The sequence below is a fragment of the Carcharodon carcharias genome, chromosome 6, assembly GCF_017639515.1.
Source record: "Carcharodon carcharias isolate sCarCar2 chromosome 6, sCarCar2.pri, whole genome shotgun sequence".
Classification (NCBI taxonomy): Eukaryota; Metazoa; Chordata; class Chondrichthyes; order Lamniformes; family Lamnidae; genus Carcharodon; species Carcharodon carcharias.
The window spans coordinates 74,120-96,058 of record NC_054472.1 but is presented as its reverse complement, the minus strand read 5'-3'; positions in this window follow the sequence as shown (position 1 = coordinate 96,058).

Sequence of the window (21,939 nt, the reverse complement as noted above, 5' to 3'; positions counted from 1 at the left end):
GCGGTGTTAGATGTCCCTGTGCCTGGGGAGAGTGGAGGGGGCATGGTGGTGTTAGATGTCCCTGTGTCTGGTGGAGAGGGGAGGGGGAGATGTCGGTGTTAGATGTCACTGTGTCTGGGGAGTGGGGAGGGGGAGATGTCGGTGTTAGATGTCCCTGTGTCAGGGGTGAGGGGAGGGGGAGATGGCGGTGTTAGATGTCCCTGTGTCTGTGGAGAGGGGAGGGGGAGATGGCGGTGTTAGATGTCCCTGTGTCTGTGGAGAGGGGAGTGGGAGATGACAGTGTTAGATGTCCCTGTGTCTGGGGTAAAGGGGAGGCGGAGATGGCGGTGTTAGATGTCCCTGTGACTGGGGAGGGAGAGATGGCGGTGTTAGATGTCCCTGTGCCTGGGGAGAGGGGACGGGGAGATGGCGGTGTTAGATGTCCCTGTGCCTGGGGAGAGGGGAGGGGGAGATGGCGGTGTTAGATGTCACTCTGCCAGTGGAGGGGGAGATGGCGGTGTTAGATGTCCCTGTGTCTGGGGAGAGGGGAGGGGGAGGTGGCGGTGTTAGATGTCCCTGTGTCTGGGGAGAGGGGAGGGGGAGGTGGCGGTGTTAGATGTCCCAGTGACTGGTGGAGAGGGGAGGGGGACAAGGCGGTGTTAGTTGTCCCTGTGCCTGTGGGAGAGGGGAGGGTGAAATTGCGGTGTTAGATGTCCGTGTGTCTGGGGGAGAGGGTAGGGGGAGATGGCGGTGTTAGATGTCCCTGTGCCGGGGGGAGAGGGGAGGGGGAGATGGCGGTGTTAGATGTCCCTGTGCCTGGGGAGAGGGGAGGGGGAGATGGCGGTGTTAGATGTCACTCTGCCAGTGGAGGGGGAGATGGCGGTGTTAGATGACCCTGTGTCTGGGGAGAGGGTGGAGGGAGGTGGCTGTGTTAGATGGCCCTGTGTCTGGTGGAGAGGGGAGGGGGAGATGGCGGTGATAGATGTCCCTGTGACTGGTGGAGAGGGGAGGGGGAGACGGCGGTGTTAGATGTCCCTGTGTCTGGGGGAGAGGGTAGGGGGAGATGGCGGTGTTAGATGTACCTGTGCCGGTGGGAGAGTGGATGGGGAGATGGCGGCGGTAGATGTCCCTGTGCCTGGGGAGAGGGGAGGGGGAGATTGCGGTGTTAGATGTCCCTGTGCCTGGTGGAGAGGGGAGCGGGAGATGGCGGTGTGTGATGTCCCTGTGCCTGTGGGAGAGGGGAGGGTGAAATGGCGGTGTTAGATGACCCTGTGCCTGGGGAGAGGGGAGCGGGAGATGATGGTGTTAGATGGCCCTGTGCCTGCGGAGGGGGGAGGTGGAGATGGCGGTGTTAGATGTCCCTGTGCCTGAGTAGAGGGGTAGGGGAGATGGCGTTGTCAGATGTCCGTGTGTGTGGCGAGAACGTTGGGGTAGATGGTGGTGTTAGATGTCCCTGTGTCTGGGGAGGGGTAGATGGCAGTGATAGATGTCCCTGTGTCTGAGGAGAGGGGAGGAGGAGATGGCGGTGTTAGATGTCCCTGTGTCTGGGGAGGGGGAGATGGCAGTGATAGATGTCCCTGTGTCTGTTGAGAGGGGAGGGGGAGATGGCAGTGATAGATGTCCCTGTGTCTGTGGAGAGGGTTGGGGGAGATGGCGGTGTTAGAGATCCCTGTGCCTGGGGAGAGGGGAGGGGGAGATGGCGGTGTTAGATGTCCCTGTGCCTGGGAGAGGGGAGGGGGAGTTGGCGGTGTTAGATGTCCCTGTGCCTGGGGAGAGGGGAGGGGGAGATGGCGGTGTTAGATGTCCATGTGTCTGGGGAGACGGGAGGGGGAGATGGCTGTGTTAGATGTCCCTGTGCCTGGGGGAGAGGGGAGGGTGAAATGGCGGTGTTAGATGTCCCTGTGCCTGGGGAGGGGGAGATGGTGGTGTTAGATGTCCTTGTGTCTGGGAAGGGGGAGATGGCAGTGATAGATGTCCCTGTGCCTGAGTAGAGGGGTAGGGGAGATGGCGTTGTCAGCTCTCCGTGTGTGTGGCGAGAACGTTGGGGTAGATGGCGGTGTTACATGTCTCTGTGTCTGGGCAGGGGGAGATGGCGGTGTTAGATGTCCCTGTGTCTATGGAGAGGGGAGGGGGAGATGGCGGTGATAGATGTCCCTGTGTCTGTTGAGAGGGGAGGGGGAGATGGCAGTGATAGATGTCCCTGTGTCTGTGGAGAGAGTTGGGGGAGATGGCAGTGTTAGATAATCCTGTGCCTGGGGGAGTGGGAGGGGAAGATTGCGGTGTTAGATGTCCCTGTGCCTGGAGTGGGGGAGATGGCGGTTTTAGATGTCTCTGAGTCTGGCGAGAACGTTGTGGTAGATGTCGGTGATAGATGTCAGTTTTGTGTGGGGGATGGGGCGACGGCATTGTTAGATGTCCCTGTGTCTGGTGAGAGGGGAGGGGGAGATGGCGGTGTTTGATGTCCCTGTGTCTGGGGAGACGGGAGGGGGAGAAGTCGGTGTTAGATGTCCCTGTGTCTGGGGAGAGGGGAGGGGGAGATGGCGGTGTTAGATGTCCCTGTGCCTGGGGAGAGGGAGTTGGCGGTGTTAGATGTCACTGTGTCTGGGGAGAGGGGAGGGGGAGATGGCGGTGTTAGATGTCACTGTGTCTGGGGAGAGGGGAGAGGGAGATGGCGGTGTTAGATGTCCCTGTGCCTGGGGAGAGGGAAGGGGGCGATGGCGGTGTTAGATGGCCCTGTGTCTCGGGAGGGGGTGATGGCGGTGTTAGGTGACCCTGTGTCTGGGGAGAGGGGTGGGGGAGATGGCGGTTTTAGATGTCCCTGTGTCTGGGGAGAGGGGAAGGGAGATGGCGGTGTTAGATGTCCCTGTGCCTGGGGAGAGGGGAGGGGGAGATGGCGGTGTTAGATGTCCCTGTGCCTGGGGAGAGGGGAGGGGGAGATGGCGGTGTTAGATGTCCCTGTGCCTGGGGAGAGGGGAGGGAGAGATGGCAGTGTTAGATGTCACCATGCCAGTGGAGGGGGAGATGGCGGTGTTAGATGTCCCTGTGTCTGGGGAGAGGGGAGGGGGAGATGGCAGTGTTAGATGTCCCTGTGCCTGGGGAGGGGGAGATGGCGGTGTTAGATGTCCCTGTGTCTGGGGAGAGGGGAGGGGGAGGTGGCGGTGTTAGATGGCCCTGTGTCTGGTGGAGAGGGGAGAGGGAGATGGCGGTGTTAGATGTCCCTGTGACTGGTGGAGAGGGGAGGGGGAGATGGCGGTGTTAGATGTCCCTGTGCCTGGGGGAGAGGGGAGGGTGAAATTGCGGTGTTAGATGTCCCTGTGTCTGGGGGAGAGGGGAGGGGGAGATGGCGGTGTTAGATGTCCCTGTGCCGGTGGGAGAGTGGATGGGGAGATGGCGGCGGTAGATGTCCCTGTTCCTGGGGAGAGGGGAGGGGGAGATTGCGGTGTTAGATCTCCCTGTGCCTGGTGGAGAGGGGAGCGGGAGATGGCGGTGTGAGATGTCCCTGTGTCTGTGGGAGAGGGGAGGGTGAAATGGCGGTGTTAGATGTCCCTGTGCCTGGGGAGAGGGGAGCGGGAGATGATGGTGTTAGATGTCCCTGTGCCTGAGTAGAGGGGTAGGGGAGATGGCGTTGTCAGATGTCCGTGTGTGTGGCGAGAACGTTGGGGTAGATGGCGGTGTTAGATGTCCCTGTGTCTGGGGAGGTGGAGATGGCAGTGATAGATGTCCCTGTGTCTGTGGAGAGGGGAGGAGGAGATGGCGGTGTTAGATGTCCCTGTGTCTGGGGAGGGGGAGATGGCAGTGATAGATGTCCCTGTGTCTGTTGAGAGGGGAGGGGGAGATGGCAGTGATAGATGTCCCTGTGTCTGTGGAGAGGGTTGGGGGAGATGGCGGTGTTAGAGATCCCTGTGCCTGGGGGAGTGGGAGGGGGAGATTTTTTCTTAGATGTCCCTGTGCCTGGAGTGGGGGAGATGGCGGTTTTAGATGTCTCTGAGTCTGGCGAGAACGTTGTGGTAGATGGCGGTGATAGATATCACTTTTGTGTGGGGGAGGGGGCGATGGAATTGTTAGATGTCCCTGTGTCTGGGGAGAGGGGAGGGGGAGATTGCGGTGTTAGATGTCCCTGTGTCTGGGCAGTGGGAGATGGCGGTGTTAGATGTCCCTGTGCCTGGGGAGGGGGAGATGGCGGTGTTAGATGTCCCTGTGCCTGGGGAGGGGGAGATGGCGGTGTTAGATGTCCCTGTGTCTGTGGAGAGGGGAGGGGGAGATGGCAGTGATAGTTGTCCCTGTGTCTTTGGAGAGAGTTGGGGGAGATGGCAGATGTTGGGGGAGATGTTAGATATTCCTGTGCCTGGGGGAGAGGGAGGGGGAGATTGCGTTGTTAGATGTCCCTGTGCCGGGAGTGGGGGAGATGGCGGTTTTAGATGTCTCTGAGTCTGGCGAGAACGTTGTGGTAGATGGCGGTGATAGATGTCACTTTTGTGTGGGGGAGGGGGCGATGGCATTGTTAGATGTCCCTGTGTCTGGGGAGAGGGGAGGGGGAGATGGCGGTGTTTGATGTCCCTGTGTCTGGGGAGACGGGAGGGGGAGATGGCGGTGTTAGATGTCCCTGTGTCTGGGGAGAAGGGAGGGGGAGATGGCGGTGTTAGATGTCCCTGTGCCTAGGGAGGGGGAGATGGCGGTGTTAGATGTCCCTGTGCCTGGGGAGGGGGAGATGGCGGTGTTAGATGTCCCTGTGTCTGGGGAGAGGGGAGGGGGAGATGGCGGTGTTAGATGTCCCTGTGCCTGGGGAGAGGGGAGGGGGAGATGGCGGTGTTAGATGTCCCTGTGTCTGGTGGGATGGGAGGGGGAGATGGCGGTGTTAGATGTCACTGTGTCTGGGGAGAGGGGAGGGGGAGATGGCGGTGTTAGATGTCACTGTGTCTGGGGAGAGGGGAGGGGGAGATGGCGGTGTTAGATGTCACTGTGTCTGGGGAGAGGAGAGGGGGAGATGGCGGTTTTAGATGTCCCTGTGTCTGGGGAGAGGGGAGGGGGAGATGGCGGTGTTAGATTTCCCTGTGCCTGGGGAGAGGGGAGGGGGCGATGGCGGTGTTAGATGGCCCTGTGTCTGGGGCGGGTGAGATGGCGGTGTTAGGTGTCCCTGTGTCTGGGGAGAGGGGAGGGGGAGATGGCGGTTTTAGCTGTCCCTGTGTCTGGGGAGAGGGGAGGGGGAGATGGCGGTGTTAGATGTCCCTGTGCCTGGGGAGAGGGGAGGGGGAGATGCCGGCGTTAGATGTCCCTGTGCCTGGGGAGAGGGGAGGGGGAGATGGCGGTGTTAGATGTCCCTGTGCCTGGGGAGAGGGGAGGGGGAGATGGTGGTGTTAGATATCCCTGTGTCTGGGGAGAGGGGAGGGGGAGATGGCGGTGTTAGATGTCCCTGTGTCTAGGGTGAGGGGAGGGGGTGATGGCTGTGTTAGATGTCCTTGTGCCTGGGGAGAGGGGAGGGGAGATGGCGGTGTTAGATGTCCTTGTGTCTGGGGAGGGGGAGATGGCAGTGATAGATGTCCCTGTGCCTGAGTAGAGTGGTAGGGGAGATGGCGTTGTCAGCTGTTCGTGTGTGTGGCGAGAACGTTCAGGTAGATGGCGGTGTTACATGTCTCTGTGTCTGGGCAGGGGGAGATGGCGGTGTTAGATGTCCCTGTGTCTGTGGAGAGGGGAGGGGGAGATGGCAGTTATAGATGTCCCTGTGTCTGTGGAGAGAGTTGGGGGAGATGGCAGTGTTAGATATTCCTGTGCCTGGGGGAGTGGTAGGGGGAGATTGCGTTGTTAGATGTCCCTGTGCCTGGAGTGGGGGAGATGGAGGTTTTAGATGTCTCTGAGTCTGGCGAGAACGTTGTGGTAGATGGCGGTGATAGATGTCACTTTTGTGTGGGGGAGGGGGCAATGGCATTGTTAGATGTCCCTGTGTCTGGGGAGAGGGGAGGGGGCGATGGCATTGTTAGATGTCCCTGTGTTTGGGGAGAGGGGAGGGGGAGATTGCAGTGTTAGATGTCCCTGTGTCTGGGGAGAGGGGAGGGTTAGATTGCGGTGTTAGATGTCCCTGTGTCTGGGGAGAGGGGAGGGGGAGATGTCGGTGTTAGATGTCCCTGTGCCTGGGGAGGGGGAGATGGCGGTGTTAGATGTCACTGTGCCTGGGGAGGGGGAGATGGCGATGTTAGATGTCCCTGTGCCTGGGGAGAGGGGAGGGGGAGATGGCGGTGTTAGATGTCCCTGTGCCTGGGGAGAGGGGAGGGGGTGATGGCGGTGTTAGATGTCCCTGTGTCTGGAGGGATGGGAGGGGGAGATGGCGGTGTTAGATGTCCCTGCGTCTGGGGAGAGGGGAGGGGGAGATGGCGGTGTTAGATGTCACTGAGTCTGGGGAGAGGGGAGGGGGAGATGGCGGTGTTAGATGTCCCTGTGTCTTGGGAGAGGGGAGGTGGAGATGGCGGTGTTAGTTGTCCCTGTGCCTGGGGAGAGGGGAGGGGGAGATGGCGGTGTTAGATGTCCCTGTGTCTGGGGAGGGGGAGATGGCGGTGTTAGGTGTCCCTGTGTCTGGGGAGACGGGAGGGGGAGAAGGCGGTTTTAGATGTCCCTGTGTCTGGGGAGAGGGGAGGGGGAGATGGCGGTGTTAGGTGTCTCTGTGCCTGGGGAGAGGGGAGGGGGAGATGGCGGTGTTAGATGTCCCTGTGTCTGGGGAGAGGGGAGGGGGAGATGGCGGTGTTAGATGTCCCTGTGCCTGGGGAGAGGGGAGGGGGAGATGGCGGTGTTAGATGTCACTGTGCCTGGGGAGAGGGGAGGGAGAGATGGCTGTGTTAGATGTCACTCTGCCAGTGGAGGGGGAGATGGCGGTGTTTGATGTCCCTGCGTCTGGGGACATTGGAGTGGGAGGTGGCGGTGTTAGATGTCCCTGTGACTGGTGGAGAGGGGGCCGGGAGATGGCGGTGTGTGATGTCCCTGTGCCTGTGGGAGAGGGGAGGGTGAAATGGCGGTGTTGGATGTCCCTGTGCCTGGGGAGAGGGGAGGGGGAGATGATGGTGTTAGATGGTCCTGTGCCTGCGGAGGGGGTAGGTGGAGATGGCAGTGTTAGATGTCCCTGTGCCTGAGTAGAGTGGTAGGGGAGATGGCGTTGTCAGATGTCCGTGTGTGTGGCGAGAACGTTGGGGTAGATGGCGGTGTTAGATGTCCCTGTGTCTGGGGAGGGGGAGATGGCAGTGATAGATGTCCCTGTGTCTGTGGAGAGGGGAGGGGGAGATGGCGTTGTTAGATGTCCCTGTGTCTGGGGAGGGGGAGATGGCAGTGATAGATGTCCCTGTGTCTGTTGAGAGGGGAGGGGGAGATGGCAGTGATAGATGTCCCTGTGTCTGTGAAGATGGTTGGGGGAGATGGCGGTGTTAGAGATCCCTGTGCCTGGGGGAGTGGGAGGGGGAGATTGCTTTCTTAGATGTCCCTGTGCCTGGAGTCGGGGAGATGGCAGTTTTAGATGTCTCTGAGTCTGGCGAGAACGTTGTGGTAGATGGCTGTGATAGATGTCACTTTTGTGTGGGGGAGGGGGCGATGGCATTGTTAGATGTCCCTGTGTCTGGGGAGAGGGGAGGGGAAGATTGCGGTGTTAGATGTCCCTGTGTCTGGGGAGAGGGGAGGGGTAGATTGCGGTGTTAGATGTTCCTGTGTCTGAGGAGTGGGAGATGGCGGTGTTAGATGTCCCTGTGTCTGGGGAGGGGGAGATGGCGGTGTTAGATGTCCCTGTGCCTGGGGAGGGGGAGATGGCTGTTAGATGTCCCTCTGCCTGGGGAGTGGGGAGGGGGAGATGGCGGTATTAGATGTCCCTGTGTCTGGAGAGAGGGGACGGGGAGATGGCGGTGTTAGATGTCAGTGTGTCTGGGGAGAGGGGTGGGGGAGATGGCGGTGTTAGATGTCCCTGTGTCTGGGGAGAGGGGAGGGGGAGATGGAGGTGTTAGATGTCCCTGTGCCTGGGGAGGGGGAGAGGGAGGTGTTATATGTCCCTGTGCCTGGGGAGAGGGGAGGGGGAGATGGAGGTGTTAGATGTCCCTGTGCCTGGGGAGGGGGAGAGGGAGGTGTTATATGTCCCTGTGCCTGGGGAGAGGGGAGGGGGAGATGGAGGTGTTAGATGTCCCTGTGTCTGGGGAGAGGGGAGGGGGAGATGGCGGTGTTAGATATCCCTGTGCCTGGGGAGAGGGGAGGGGGAGATGGCGGTGTTAGATATCCCTGTTACTGGGGAGGGGGAGATGGCGTTGTTAGATGTCCCTGTGTCTGGGGAGGGGGAGATGGCGGTGTTAGCTGTCCCTGTGTCTGGCGAGAGGGGAGGGGTAGATTGCGTTGTTAGATGTTCCTGTGTCTGAGGAGTGGGAGATGGCGGGGTTAGATGTCCCTGTGCCTGGGGAGGGGGAGATGGCTGTTAGATGTCCCTGTGCCTGGGGATAGGGGAGGGGGAGATGGCGGTGTTAGATGTCCCTGTGTCTGGGGAGTGGGGAGGGGGAGATGGCGGTATTAGATGTTCCTGTGTCTGGAGAGAGGGGACGGGGAGATGGCGGTGTTAGATGTCAGTGTGTCTGGGGAGAGGGAAGGGGGAGATGGCGGTATTAGATGTCCCTGTGTCTGGGGAGAGGGGAGGGGGAGTTGGCGTTGTTAGATGTCCCTGTGTCTGGGGAGAGGGGAGGGGGAGATGGTGGTGTTAGATGTCACTGTGTCTGGGGAGAGGGTTTGGGTAGATGGCGGTGTTAGACGTCCCTGTGTCTGGGGAGAGGGGAGGGGGAGATGGCGGTGTTAGATGTCCCTGTGCCTGGGGAGAGGGGAGGCGTAGATGGCGGTGTTAGATGTCCCTGTGCCTGGGGAGAGGGGAGGGGGCGACGGCGGTGTTAGATGGCCCTGTGTCTGGGGAGGGGGAGATGGCGGTGTTAGGTGTCCCTGTGTCTGGGGAGAGGGAAGGGGGAGATGGCGGTGTTAGATGTCGCTGTGTTTGGGGAGAGAGGAGGGGGAGATGGCGGTGTTAGATGTCGCTGTGTCTGGGGAGAGGGGAGGGGTAGATGGCCGTGTTAGATGTCCCTGTGTCTGGGGAGAGGGGAGGGGGAGATGGCGGTGTTAGATGTCCCTGTGCCTGGGGAGAGGGGAGAGGGGTGATGGCGCTGTTAGATGTCCCTGTGCCTGGGGAGGGGGAGATGGCGCTGTTAGATGTCCCTGTGTCTGGGGAGAGGGGAGGGGGAGATGGCGGTGTTAGATGTCCCTGTGTCTGGGGAGGGGGAGATGGCGGTGTTTGATGTCCCTGTGTCTGGGGAGAGGAGAGGGGGAGACGGCGGTGTTAGATGTCCCTGTGCCTGGGGAGGGGGAGATGGCGGTGTTAGATGTCTCTGTGTCTGGGGAGAGGGGAGGGGGAGATGGTGTTGTTAGATGTCCTTGTGTCTGGGGAGGGGGAGATGGCAGTGATAGATGTCCCTGTGCCTGAGTAGAGGGGTAGGGGATATGGCGTTGTCAGCTGTCCGTGTGTGTGGCGAGAACGTTGGGGTAGATGGCGGTGTTAGATGTCCCTGTGTCTGGGGAGGGGGAGATGGCGGTGTTAGATGTCCCTGTGTCTGTGGAGAGGGGAGGGGGAGATGGCAGTGATAGATGTCCCTGTGTCTGTGGAGAGAGTTGGGGGAGATGGCAGTGATAGATATTCCTGTGCCTGGGGGAGAGGGAGGGGGAGATTGCCTTGTTTGATGTCCCTGTGCCTGGAGTGGGGGAGATGGCGGTTTTAGATGTCTCTGACTCTGGCGAGAACGTTGTGGTAGATGGCGGTGATAGATGTCACTTTTGTGTGGGGGAGGGGGCAATGGCATTGTTAGATGTCCCTGTGTCTGGTGAGAGGGGAGGGGGAGATGGCGGTGTTTGATGCCCCTGTGTCTGGGGAGACGGGAGGGGGAGGTGGCGGTGTTAGATGTCCCTGTGTCTGGGGAGAGGGGAGGGTGAGATGGCGGTGTTAGATGTCCCTGTGCCTAGGGAGGGGGAGATGGCGGTGTTAGATGTCCCTGTGCCTGGGGAGGGGGAGATGGCGGTGTTAGATGTCCCTGTGTCTGGGGAGAGGGGAGGGGGAGATGTCGGTGTTAGATGTCCCTGTGCCTGGGGAGAGGGGAGGGGGAGATGGCGGTGTTAGATGTCCCTGTGCCTAGGGAGGGGGAGATGGCGCTGTTAGATGTCCTTGTGCCTGGGGAGGGGGAGATGGCGGTGTTAGATGTCTCTGTGTCTAGGGAGAGGGGAGGGGGTGATGGCAGTGTTAGATGTCCCTGTGCCTGGGTAGAGGGGAGGGGGAGATGGCGGTGTTAGATGTCACTGTGACTGTGGAGAGGGGAGGGGGAGATGGCGGTTTTAGATGTCCCTGTGCCTGGGGAGAGGGGAGGGGGCGATGGCGGTGTTAGATGGCCCTGTGTCTGGGGAGAGGGGAGGGGGAGATGGCGGTTTTAGCTGTCCCTGTGTCTGGGGAGAGGGGAGGGGGAGATGGCGGTGTTAGATGTCCCTGTGGCTGGGGAGAGGGGAGGGGGAGATGGCGGTGTTAGATGTCCCTGTGCCTGGGGAGAGGGGAGGGGGCGATGGCGGTGTTAGATGTCCCTGTGCCTGGGGAGAGGGGAGGGGGAGATGGCGGTGTTAGATGTCCCTGTGTCTGGGGAGAGGGGAGGGGGAGATGGCGGTGTTAGATGTCCCTGTGCCTGGGGGAGAGGGGAGGGTGAAATGGCGGTGTTAGATGTCCCTGTGCCTGTGGAGGGGGAGATGGCAGAGATAGATGTCCCTGTGCCTGAGTAGAGGGGTAGGGGAGATGGCGTTGTCAGCTGTTCGTGTGTGTGGCGAGAACGTTCAGGTAGATGGCGGTGTTACATGTCCCTGTGTCTGGGCAGGGGGAGAAGGCGGTGTTAGATGTCCCTGTGTCTGTGGAGACGGGAGGGGGAGATGGCAGTGATAGATGTCCCTGTGTCTGTGGAGAGAGTTGGGGGAGATGGCAGTGTTAGATATTCCTGTGCCTGGGGAGAGGGAGGGGGAGATTGCGTTGTTAGATGTCCCTGTGCCTGGAGTGGGGGAGATGGCGGTTTTAGATGTCTCTGAGTCTGGCGAGAACGTTGTGGTAGATGGCGCTGATAGATGTCACTTTTGTGTGGGGGTGGGGGCGATGGCATTGTTAGATGTCCCTGTGTTTGGGGAGAGGGGAGGGGGAGATTGCGGTGTTAGATGTGCCTGTGTCTGGGGAGAGGGGAGGGGTAGATTGCGGTGTTAGATGTCCCTGTGTCTGGGGAGAGGGGAGGGGGAGATGTCGATGTTAGATGTCCCTGTGCCTGGGGAGGGGGAGATGGCGGTGTTAGACATCCCTGTGCCTGGGGAGGGGGAGATGGCGGTGTTAGATGTCCCTGTGTCTGGGGAGAGGGGAGGGGGAGATGGCCGTGTTAGATGTCCCTGTGCCTGGTGGAGAGGGGAGCGGGAGATGGCGGTGTGTGATGTCCCTGTGCCTGTGGGAGAGGGGAGGGTGAAATGGCGGTGTTAGATGTCCCTGTGCCTGGGGAGAGGGGAGGGGGAGATGATGGTGTTAGATGGCCCTGTGCCTGCGGAGGGGGGAGGTGGAGATGGCGGTGTTAGATGTCCCTGTGCCTGAGTAGAGGGGTAGGGGAGATGGCGTTGTCAGATGTCCGTGTGTGTGGCGAGAACGTTGGGGTAGATGGCGGTGTTAGATGTCCCTGTGTCTGGGGAGGGGGAGATGGCAGTGATAGATGTCCCTGTGTCTGTGGAGAGGGGAGGGGGAGATGGCGGTGTTAGAGATCGCTGTGCCTGGGGGAGTGGGAGGGGGAGATTGCGTTCTTAGATGTCCCTGTGCCTGGAGTCGGGGAGATGGCAGTTTTAGATGTCTTTGAGTCTGCGAGAACTTTGTGGTAGATGGCTGTGATAGATGACACTTTTGTGTGGGGGAGGGGGCGATGGCATTGTTAGATGTCCCTGTGTCTGGGGAGAGGGGAGGGGGAGATTGCGGTGTTAGATGTCCCTGTGTCTGGGGAGAGGGGAGGGGTAGATTGCGTTGTTAGATGTTCCTGTGTCTGAGGAGTGGGAGATGGCGGTGTTAGATGTCCCTGTGCCTGGGGAGGTGGAGATGGCTGTTAGATGTCCCTGTGCCTGGGGAGTGGGAGATGGCGGTGTTAGATGTCCCTGTGCCTGGGGAGGTGGAGATGGCTGTTAGATGTCCCTGTGCCTGGGGAGTGGGGAGGGGGAGATGGCGGTATTAGATGTACCTGTGTCTGGAGAGAGGGGACGGGGAGATGGCGGTGTTAGATGTCAGTGTGTCTGTTTAGAGGGGAGGGGGAGATGGTGGTGTTAGATGTCCCTGTGTCTGGGGAGAGGGGAGGGGGAGATGGTGGTGTTAGATGTCACTGTGTCTGGGGAGAGGGGAGGGGTATATGGCGGTGTTAGATGTCCCTGTGTCTGTGGAGAGGGGAGGGGGAGATGGCGGTGTTTGATGTCCCTGTGCCTGGGGAGAGGGGAGGGGGAGATGGCGGTGTTAGATGTCCCTGTGCCTGGGGAGAGGGGAGGGGGCGACGGCGGTGTTAGATGGCCCTGTGTCTGGGGAGAGGGAGATGGCGGTGTTAGGTGTCCCTGTGTCTGGGGAGGGGCAGAGGGAGGTGTTAGATGTCCATGTGCCTGGGGAGAGGGGAGGGGGAGATGGCGGTTTTAGATGTCCCTGTGTCTGGGGAGGGGGAGATGGCGCTGTTAGATGTCCCTGTGTCTGGGGAGAGGGGAGGGGGAGATGGCGGTTTTAGATATCCCTGTGACTGGGGAGGGGGAGATGGCGTTGTTAGATGTCCCTGTGCCTGGGGAGGGGGAGATGGCGCTGTTAGATGTCCCTGTGTCTGGGGAGAGGGGAGGGGGAGATGGCGGTGTTAGATATCCCTGTGACTGGGGAGGGGGAGATGGCGTTGTTAGATGTCCCTGTGCCTGGGGAGGGGGAGATGGCGGTGTTAGATGTCCATATGTCTGGCGAGAGGGGAGGGGGAGATTGCGGTGTTAGTTGTTCCTGTGTCTGAGGAGTGGGAGATGGCTGTGTTAGATGTCCCTGTGCCTGGGGAGGGGGAGATGGCGGTGTTAGATGTCCCTGTGCCTGGGGAGGGGGAGATGGCTGTTAGATGTCCCTGTGCCTGGGGTGTGGGGAGGGGGAGATGGCGGTATTAGATGTCCCTGTGTCTGGAGAGAGGGGACGGGGAGATGGCGGTGTTAGATGTCAGTGTGTCTGGGGAGAGGGGAGGGGGAGATGGCGGTGTTAGATGTCCTTGTGTCTGGGGAGGGGGAGATGGCAGAGATAGATGTCCCTGTGCCTGAGTAGAGGGGTAGGGGAGATGGCGTTGTCAGCTGTCCGTGTGTGTGGCGAGAACGTTCAGGTAGATGGCGGTGTTACATGTCCCTGTGTCTGGGCAGGGGGAGATGGCGGTGTTAGATGTCCCTGTGTCTGTGGAGACGGGAGGGGGAGATGGCAGTGATAGATGTCCCTGTGTCTGTGGAGAGAGTTGGGGGAGATGGCAGTGTTAGATATTCCTGTGCCTGGGGAGAGGGAGGGGGAGATTGCGTTGTTAGATGTCCCTGTGCCTGGAGTGGGGGAGATGGCGGTTTTAGATGTCTCTGAGTCTGGCGAGAACGTTGTGGTAGATGGCGCTGATAGATGTCACTTTTGTGTGGGGGTGGGGGCGATGGCATTGTTAGATGTCCCTGTGTTTGGGGAGAGGGGAGGGGGAGATTGCGGTGTTAGATGTCCCTGTGTCTGGGGAGAGGGGAGGGGTAGATTGCGGTGTTAGATGTCCCTGTGTCTGGGGAGAGGGGAGGGGGAGATGTCGGTGTTAGATGTCCATGTGCCTGGGGAGGGGGAGATGGCGGTGTTAGACATCCCTGTGCCTGGGGAGGGGGAGATGGCGGTGTTAGATGTCCCTGTGTCTGGGGAGAGGGGAGGGGGAGATGGCCGTGTTAGATGTCCCTGTGCCTGGTGGAGAGGGGAGGGGGAGATGGCGGTGTTAGATGGCCCTGTGCCTGCGGAGGGGGGAGGTGGAGATGGCGGTGTTAGATGTCCCTGTGCCTGAGTAGAGGGGTAGGGGAGATGGCGTTGTCAGATGTCCGTGTGTGTGGCGAGAACTTTGGGGTAGATGGCGGTGTTAGATGTCCCTGTGTCTGGGGAGGGGGAGATGGCAGTGATAGATGTCCCTGTGTCTGTGGAGAGGGGAGGGGGAGATGGCGGTGTTAGAGATCGCTGTGCCTGGGGGAGTGGGAGGGGGAGATTGCGTTCTTAGATGTCCCTGTGCCTGGAGTCGGGGAGATGGCAGTTTTAGATGTCTTTGAGTCTGGCGAGAACTTTGTGGTAGATGGCTGTGATAGATGACACTTTTGTGTGGGGGAGGGGGCGATGGCATTGTTAGATGTCCCTGTGTCTGGGGAGAGGGGAGGGGGAGATTGCGGTGTTAGATGTCCCTGTGTCTGGGGAGAGGGGAGGGGTAGATTGCGTTGTTAGATGTTCCTGTGTCTGAGGAGTGGGAGATGGCGGTGTTAGATGTCCCTGTGCCTGGGGAGGTGGAGATGGCTGTTAGATGTCCCTGTGCCTGGGGAGTGGGAGATGGCGGTGTTAGATGTCCCTGTGCCTGGGGAGGTGGAGATGGCTGTTAGATGTCCCTGTGCCTGGGGAGTGGGGAGGGGGAGATGGCGGTATTAGATGTACCTGTGTCTGGAGAGAGGGGACGGGGAGATGGCGGTGTTAGATGTCCCTGTGTCTGGGGAGAGGGGAGGGGGAGATGGTGGTGTTAGATGTCACTGTGTCTGGGGAGAGGGGAGGGGTAGATGTCGGTGTTAGATGTCCCTGTGTCTGTGGAGAGGGGAGGGGGAGATGGCGGTGTTTGATGTCCCTGTGCCTGGGGAGAGGGGAGGGGGAGATGGCGGTGTTAGATGTCCCTGTGCCTGGGGAGAGGGGAGGGGGCGACGGCAGTGTTAGATGGCCCTGTGTCTGGGGAGAGGGAGATGGCGGTGTTAGGTGTCCCTGTGTCTGGGGAGGGGCAGAGGGAGGTGTTAGATGTCCATGTGCCTGGGGAGAGGGGAGGGGGAGATGGCGGTTTTAGATGTCCCTGTGTCTGGGGAGGGGGAGATGGCGCTGTTAGATGTCCCTGTGTCTGGGGAGAGGGGAGGGGGAGATGGCGGTTTTAGATATCCCTGTGACTGGGGAGGGGGAGATGGCGTTGTTAGATGTCCCTGTGCCTGGGGAGGGGGAGATGGCGCTGTTAGATGTCCCTGTGTCTGGGGAGAGGGGAGGGGGAGATGGCGGTGTTAGATATCCCTGTGACTGGGGAGGGGGAGATGGCGTTGTTAGATGTCCCTGTGCCTGGGGAGGGGGAGATGGCGGTGTTAGATGTCCATATGTCTGGCGAGAGGGGAGGGGGAGATTGCGGTGTTAGTTGTTCCTGTGTCTGAGGAGTGGGAGATGGCTGTGTTAGATGTCCCTGTGCCTGGGGAGGGGGAGATGGCGGTGTTAGATGTCCCTGTGCCTGGGGAGGGGGAGATGGCTGTTAGATGTCCCTGTGCCTGGGGTGTGGGGAGGGGGAGATGGCGGTATTAGATGTCCCTGTGTCTGGAGAGAGGGGACGGGGAGATGGCGGTGTTAGATGTCAGTGTGTCTGGGGAGAGGGGAGGGGGAGATGGCGGTGTTAGATGTCCTTGTGTCTGGGGAGGGGGAGATGGCAGAGATAGATGTCCCTGTGCCTGAGTAGAGGGGTAGGGGAGATGGCGGTGTTAGATGTCCCTGTGCCTGGGGAGAGGGGAGGGGGAGATGGCGGTGTTAGATATCCTTGTGCCTGTTGAGAGGGGAGGGGGAGATTGCGGTGTTAGATGTCCCTGTGTCTGGGGAGAAGGGAGGGGTAGATTGCGGTGTTAGATGTCCCTGTGCCTGGGGAGAGGGGAGATGGCGGTGTTAGATGTCCCTGTGTCTGGGGAGAGTGGAGGGGGAGATGGCGGTGTTAGATGTCCCTGTGCCTGGGGAGGGGGAGATCGCGGTGTTAGATGTCCCTGTGCCTGCGGAGAGGGGAGGGGGAGATGGCGGTGTTAGATGTCCCTGTGTCTGGGGAGAGGGGAGGGGGAGATGGTGGTGTTAGATGTCCCTGTGCCTGGGGAGAGGGGAGGGGGTGATGGCGGTGTTAGATGTCCCTGTGTCTGAGGAGGGGTTGATTGCGGTGTTATTTATCCCTATGTCTAGGGAGAGGGGCGGGGTAGATGTCGTTGTTAGATGTCCCTGTGTCTGGGGAGGGGGAGATGGCGGTGTTAGATGTCCCTGTGCCTGGGGAGGGGGAGATGGTGGTGTTAGATGTCCCTGTGCCTGGGGAGGGGGCGATGGCGGTGTTAAATGTCCCTGTGCCTGGGGAGGGGGAGATGGTGGTGTTAGATGTCCCTGTGGCTGGGGAGAGGGGAGGGGGAGATGGCGGTGTTAGATGTCCCTGTGCCTGGGCAGAGGGGAGGGGGAGATGGCGGTGTTAGATGTTCCTGTGCCTGAGGAGGGGGAGATGGCAGTGTTAGATGTCCCTGTGTCTGGGGAGAGGGGAGTTGGAGATGGCGGTGTTAGATGTCCCTGTGTCTGGGGAGAGTGGAGGGGGAGATGGCGTTGTTAGATGTCTCTGTGTCTGGGGAGGGGGAGGGGGAGATGGCGGTTTCAGATGTCCCTGTGTCTGTGGAGAGGGGAGGGGGAGATGGCGATGTTAGATGTCCCTGTGTCTGGGGAGAGGGGAAGGGGTGATGGCGGTGTTAGATGTCCCTGTGCCTGGGGAGAGGGGAGGGGGAGATGGCGATGTTAGATGTCCCTGTGTCTGGGGAGAGGGGAAGGGGAGATGTCGGTGTTAGATGTCCCTGTGTCTGGTGAGTGGGGAGGGGTAGATGGCGTTGTTAGATGTCCCTGTGCCTGGGGAGGGGGAGATGTCGGTGTTAGATGTCCCTGTGTCTGGTGAGTGGGGAGGGGTAGATGGCGGTGTTAGATGTCCCTGTGCCTGGGGAGTGGGGAGGGGGAGATGGCGGTGTTAGATGTCCCTGTGTCTGGGGAGAGGGGAGGGGGCGATGGCGGTGTTAGATGTCCCTGTGTCTGGTGAGTGGGGAAGGGGAGATGGTGTTGTTAGATATCCTTGTGTCTGTGGAGAGGGGAGGGAGAGATGGCGGTGTTAGATGTCCCTGTGTCTGGGGTAAAGGGGAGGCGGAGATGGCGGTGTTAGATGTCCCTGTGTCTGGGGAGAGGGGAGGGGGAGATGGCGGTGTTAGATGTCCCTGTGTCTGGGGAGGGGGAGATGACTGTGTTAGATGTCCCTCTGTCTGGGGAGAGGGGAGGGAGAGATGGCAGTGTTAGATGTCCTTGTGTCTGGGGAGAGGGGAGGGGGAGATGGCGGTGTTAGATGTCCCTGTGCCTGGGGAGAGGGGAGGGGGAGATGGCATTGCTTGATGTCCCTGTGCCTGGGGAGAGGGGAGTCAGAGATTGCGGTGTTCAATGTCCCTGTGTCTGGGGAGAGGGGAGGGGGAGATTGCCGTGTTAGATGTCCCTGTGCCTGGGGAGAGGGGAGATGGCGGTGTTAGATGTCCCTGTGCCTGCGGAGAGGGGAGGGTGAGATGGCGCTGTTAGATGTCCCTGTGCCTGGGGAGAGGGGAGGGGGAGATGGCGGTGTTAGATGTCCCTGTGCCTGGGGAGAGGGGACGGGGAGATGGTGGTGTTAGATGTCCCTGTGCCTGCGGGAGAGGGGAGGGGTATATCTCAGTGTTAGATGTCCCTGTGCCTGGGGGAGAGGGGAGGGGGAGATGGTGGTGTTAGATGGCACTGTGTCTGGGGAGAGTGGAGGGGGAGATGGCGGTGTTAGATCTCCCTGTGTCTGGGGAGAGGGGAGAGGGAGATGGCGGTGTTAGATGTACCTGTGCCTGGGGGAGAGGGGAGGGGGAGATGGCGGTGTTAGATGTCACTGTGCCTGGGGAGGGGGACATGGCGGTGTTAGATGTCCCTGTGTCTGAGGAGGGGTTGATTGCGGTGTTAGTTATCCCTTTGTCTAGGGAGAGGGGCGGGGTAGATGTCGTTGTTAGATGGTCCTGTGTGTGCGGAAAGGGGAGGGGCAGATGATTCTGTTAGATGTCCCTGTGTCTGGTGAGGGGGAGATGGCGGTGTTAGATGTCCCTGTGCCTGGGGAGGGGTAGATGGTGGTGTTAGATGTCCCTGTGCCTGTTGAGGGGGAGATGGTGGTGTTAGATGCCCCTGTGCCTGGAGGAGAGGGGTGGGAGTGATGGCATTGTTAGATGTCCCTGTGCCTGGGGAGAGGGGAGGGGGAGATGGCGCTGTTAGATGTCCCTGTGTCTGGGGAGAGGGGAGGGGGAGATGGCGGTTTTAGATGTCCCTGTGCCTGGGCAGAGGGGAGGGGGAGATGGCGGTGTTAGATGTCCCTGTGTCTGGGGAGAGGGGAGGGGGTGATGTCGGTGTTAGATGTCCCTGTGTCTGGTGAGAGGGGAGGGGTAGATCGCGGTGTTAGATGTCCCTGTGCCTGGGGAGGGGGACATGTCTGTGTTAGATGTCCCTGTGTCTGGTGAGTGGGGAGGGGTAGATGGCGGTGTTAGATGTCCCTGTGTCTGGGGAGTGGGGAGGGGGAGATGGCGGTGTTAGATGTCCCTGTTTCTGGGGAGAGGGGAGGGGGAGATGGCGGTGTTAGATGTCCTTGTGTCTGGGGAGGGGGAGATGGCAGTGATAGATGTCCCTGTGCCTGAGTAGAGGGGTAGGGGAGATGGCGTTGTCAGCTGTCCGTGTGTGTGGCAAGAACGTTCAGGTAGATGGCGGTGTTACATGTCTCTGTGCCTTGGCAGGGGTAGATGGCGGTGTTAGATATCCCAGTGTCTGTTGAGAGGGGAGGGGAAGATGGCAGTGATAGATGTCCCTGTGTCTGTGGAGAGAGTTGGGGGAGATGGCAGTATTAGATATTCCTGTGCCTGGGGGAGAGGGAGGGGGAGATTGCTTTGTTAGATGTCCCTGTGCCTGGAATGGGGGAGATGGCGGTTTTAGATGTCTCTGAGTCTGGCGAGAACGTTGTGGTAGATGGCGGTGATAGATGTCACTTTTGTGTGGGGGAGGGGGCGATGGCATTGTTAGATGTCCCTGTGTCTGGGGAGAGGGGAGGGGGAGATGGCGGTGTTAGATGTCCCTGTGTCTGGGGAGACGGGAGGGGGAGAATGCGGTGTTAGATGGCCCTGTGCCTGGGGAGGGGGTGATGGCGGTGTTAGATGTCCCTGTGTCTGGGGAGAGGGGAGGGGGAGATGTCGGTGTTAGATGTCCCTGTGCCTGGGGAGTGGGAGATGGCGGTGTTAGATGTCCCTGTGTCTGGGGAGAGGGGAGGGGGAGATGGAGGTGTTAGATGTCCCTGTGTCTGGAGGGATGGGAGGGGGAGATGGCGGTGTTAGATGTCCCTGTGTCTGGGGAGAGGGGAGGGGGAGATGGCGGTGTTAGATGTCCCTGTGTCTGGGGAGAGGGGAGGGGGGGATGGCGGTGTTAGATGTCCCTGTGCCTGGGGAGAGGGGAGGGGGCGATGGCGGTTTTAGATGTCCCTGAGTCTGGGGAGAGGGGAGGGGGAGATGGTGGTGTTAGATGTCACTGTGTCTGGGGAAAGGGGAGGGGGAGATGGCGGTTTTAGATGTCCCTGAGTCTGGGGAGAGGGGAGGGGGAGATGGCGGTGTTAGATGTCCCTGTGCCTGTGGAGAGGGGAGGGGGAGATGGCGGTGTTAGATGTCCCTGTGCCTGGGGAGAGGGGAGGGAGAGATGGCGGTGTTAGATGTCACTCTGCCAGTGGAGGGGGAGATGGCGGTGTTTGATGTCCCTGTGTATGGGGACAGGGGAGGGGGAGGTGGCGGTGTTAGATGTCCCTGTGTCTGGTGGAGAGGGGAGGGGGAGATGGCGGTGTTAGATGGCCCTGTGTCTGGTGGAGAGGGGAGGGGGAGATGGCGGTGTTAGATGTCCCTGTGACTGGTGGAGAGGGGAGGGGGAGACGGCGGTGTTAGATGTCCCTGTGCCTGGGGGAGAGGGGAGGATGAAATTGCTCTGTTAGATGTCCCTGTGCCGGTGGAAGAGTGGATGGGGAGATGGCGTTGTCAGATGTCCGTGTGTGTGGCGAGCACGTTTGGGTAGATGGCGGTGTTAGATGTCCCTGTGTCTGGGGAGGTGGAGATTTCAGTGATAGATGTCCCTGTGTCTGTGGAGAGGGGAGGGGGAGATGGCGGTGTTAGATGTCCCTGTGTCTGGGGAGTGGGAGATGGCAGTGATAGATGTCCCTGTGTCTGTTGAGAGGGGAGGGGGAGATGGCAGTGATAGATGTCCCTGTGTCTGTGGAGAGGGTTGGGGGAGATGGCGGTGTTAGATATCCCTGTGCCTGGGGGAGTGGGAGGGGGAGATTGCGGTGTTAGATGTCCCTGTGCCTGGAGTGGTGGAGATGGCGGTTTTAGATGTCTCTGAGTCTGGCGAGAACGTTGTGGTAGATGGCAGTGATAGATGTCACTTTTGTGTGGGGGAGGGGGCGATGGCATTGTTAGATGTCCATGTGTCTGGGGAGAGGGGAGGGGGAGATTGCGGTGTTAGATGTTCCTGTGTCTGAGGAGTGGGAGATGGCGGTGTTAGATGTCCCTGTGCCTGGGGAGGGGGAGATGGCGGTGTTAGATGTCCCTGTGCCTGTTGAGGTGGAGATGGCTGTTAGATGTCCCTGTGCCTGGGGAGTGGGGAGGGGGGGATGGCGGTATTAGATGTCCCTGTGTCTGGAGAGAGGGGACGGGGAGATGGCGGTGTTAGATGTCAGTGTGTCTGGGGAGAGAGGAGGGGGAGATGGCGGTGTTAGATGTCTCTGTGTCTGGGGAGAGGGGAGGGGGAGATGGCGGTGTTAGATGTCCCTGTGTCTGGGGAGAGGGGAGGGGGAGATGGCGGTGTTAGATGTCCCTGTGCCTGGGGAGAGGGGAGGGGGAAATGGCGGTGTTAGATGTCCCTGTGCCTGGGGAGAGGGGAGGGGTCGACGGCAGTGTTAGATGGCCCTGTGTCTGGTGAGGGGGAGATGGCGGTGTTAGGTGTCCCTGTGTCTGGGGAGGGGGAGAGGGAGGTGTTAGATGTCCCTGTGCCTGGGGTGAGGGGTGGGGGAGATGGCGGTGTTAGATGTCCCTGTGTCTGGGGAGGGGGAGATGGCGCTGTTAGATGTCCCTGTGTCTGGTGAGAGGGGAGGGGGATATGGAGGTGTTAGATATCCCTGTGACTGGTGAGGGGGAGATGGCGTTGTTAGATGTCCCTGTGCCTGGGGAGGGGGAGATGGCGCTGTTCGATGTCCCTGTGTCTGGGGAGAGCGGAGGGGGAGATGGCGGTGTTAGATATCCCTGTGACTGGGGAGGGGGAGATGGCGTTGTTAGATGTCCCTGTGCCTGTGGAGGGGGAGATGGCGGTGTTAGATATCCCTGTTACTGGGGAGGGGGAGATGGCGTTGTTAGATGTCCCTGTGCCTGGGGAGGTGGAGATGGCTGTTAGATGTCCCTGTGTCTGGGGAGAGGGGAGGGGGAGATGGCGGTATTAGATGTCCCTGTGTCTGGAGAGAGGGGACGGGGAGATGGCGGTGTTAGATGTCAGTGTGTCTGGGGAGAGGGGAGGGGGAGATGGCGGTGTTAGATGTCCCTGTGTCTGGGGAGAGGGGAGGGGGAGATGGCGGTGTTAGATGTCCCTGTGCCTCGGGAGAGGGGAGGGGGCGAAGGCGGTGTTAGAAAGCCCTGTGTCTGGGGAGGGGGTGATGGCAGTGTTAGGTGTCCCTGTGTCTGGGGAGAGGGAAGGGGGAGATGGCGGTGTTAGATGTCGCTGTGTCTGGGGAGAGAGGAGGGGGAGATGGCGGTGTTAGATGTCGCTGTGTCTGGGGAGAGGGGAGGGGGAGATGGCGGTGTTAGATG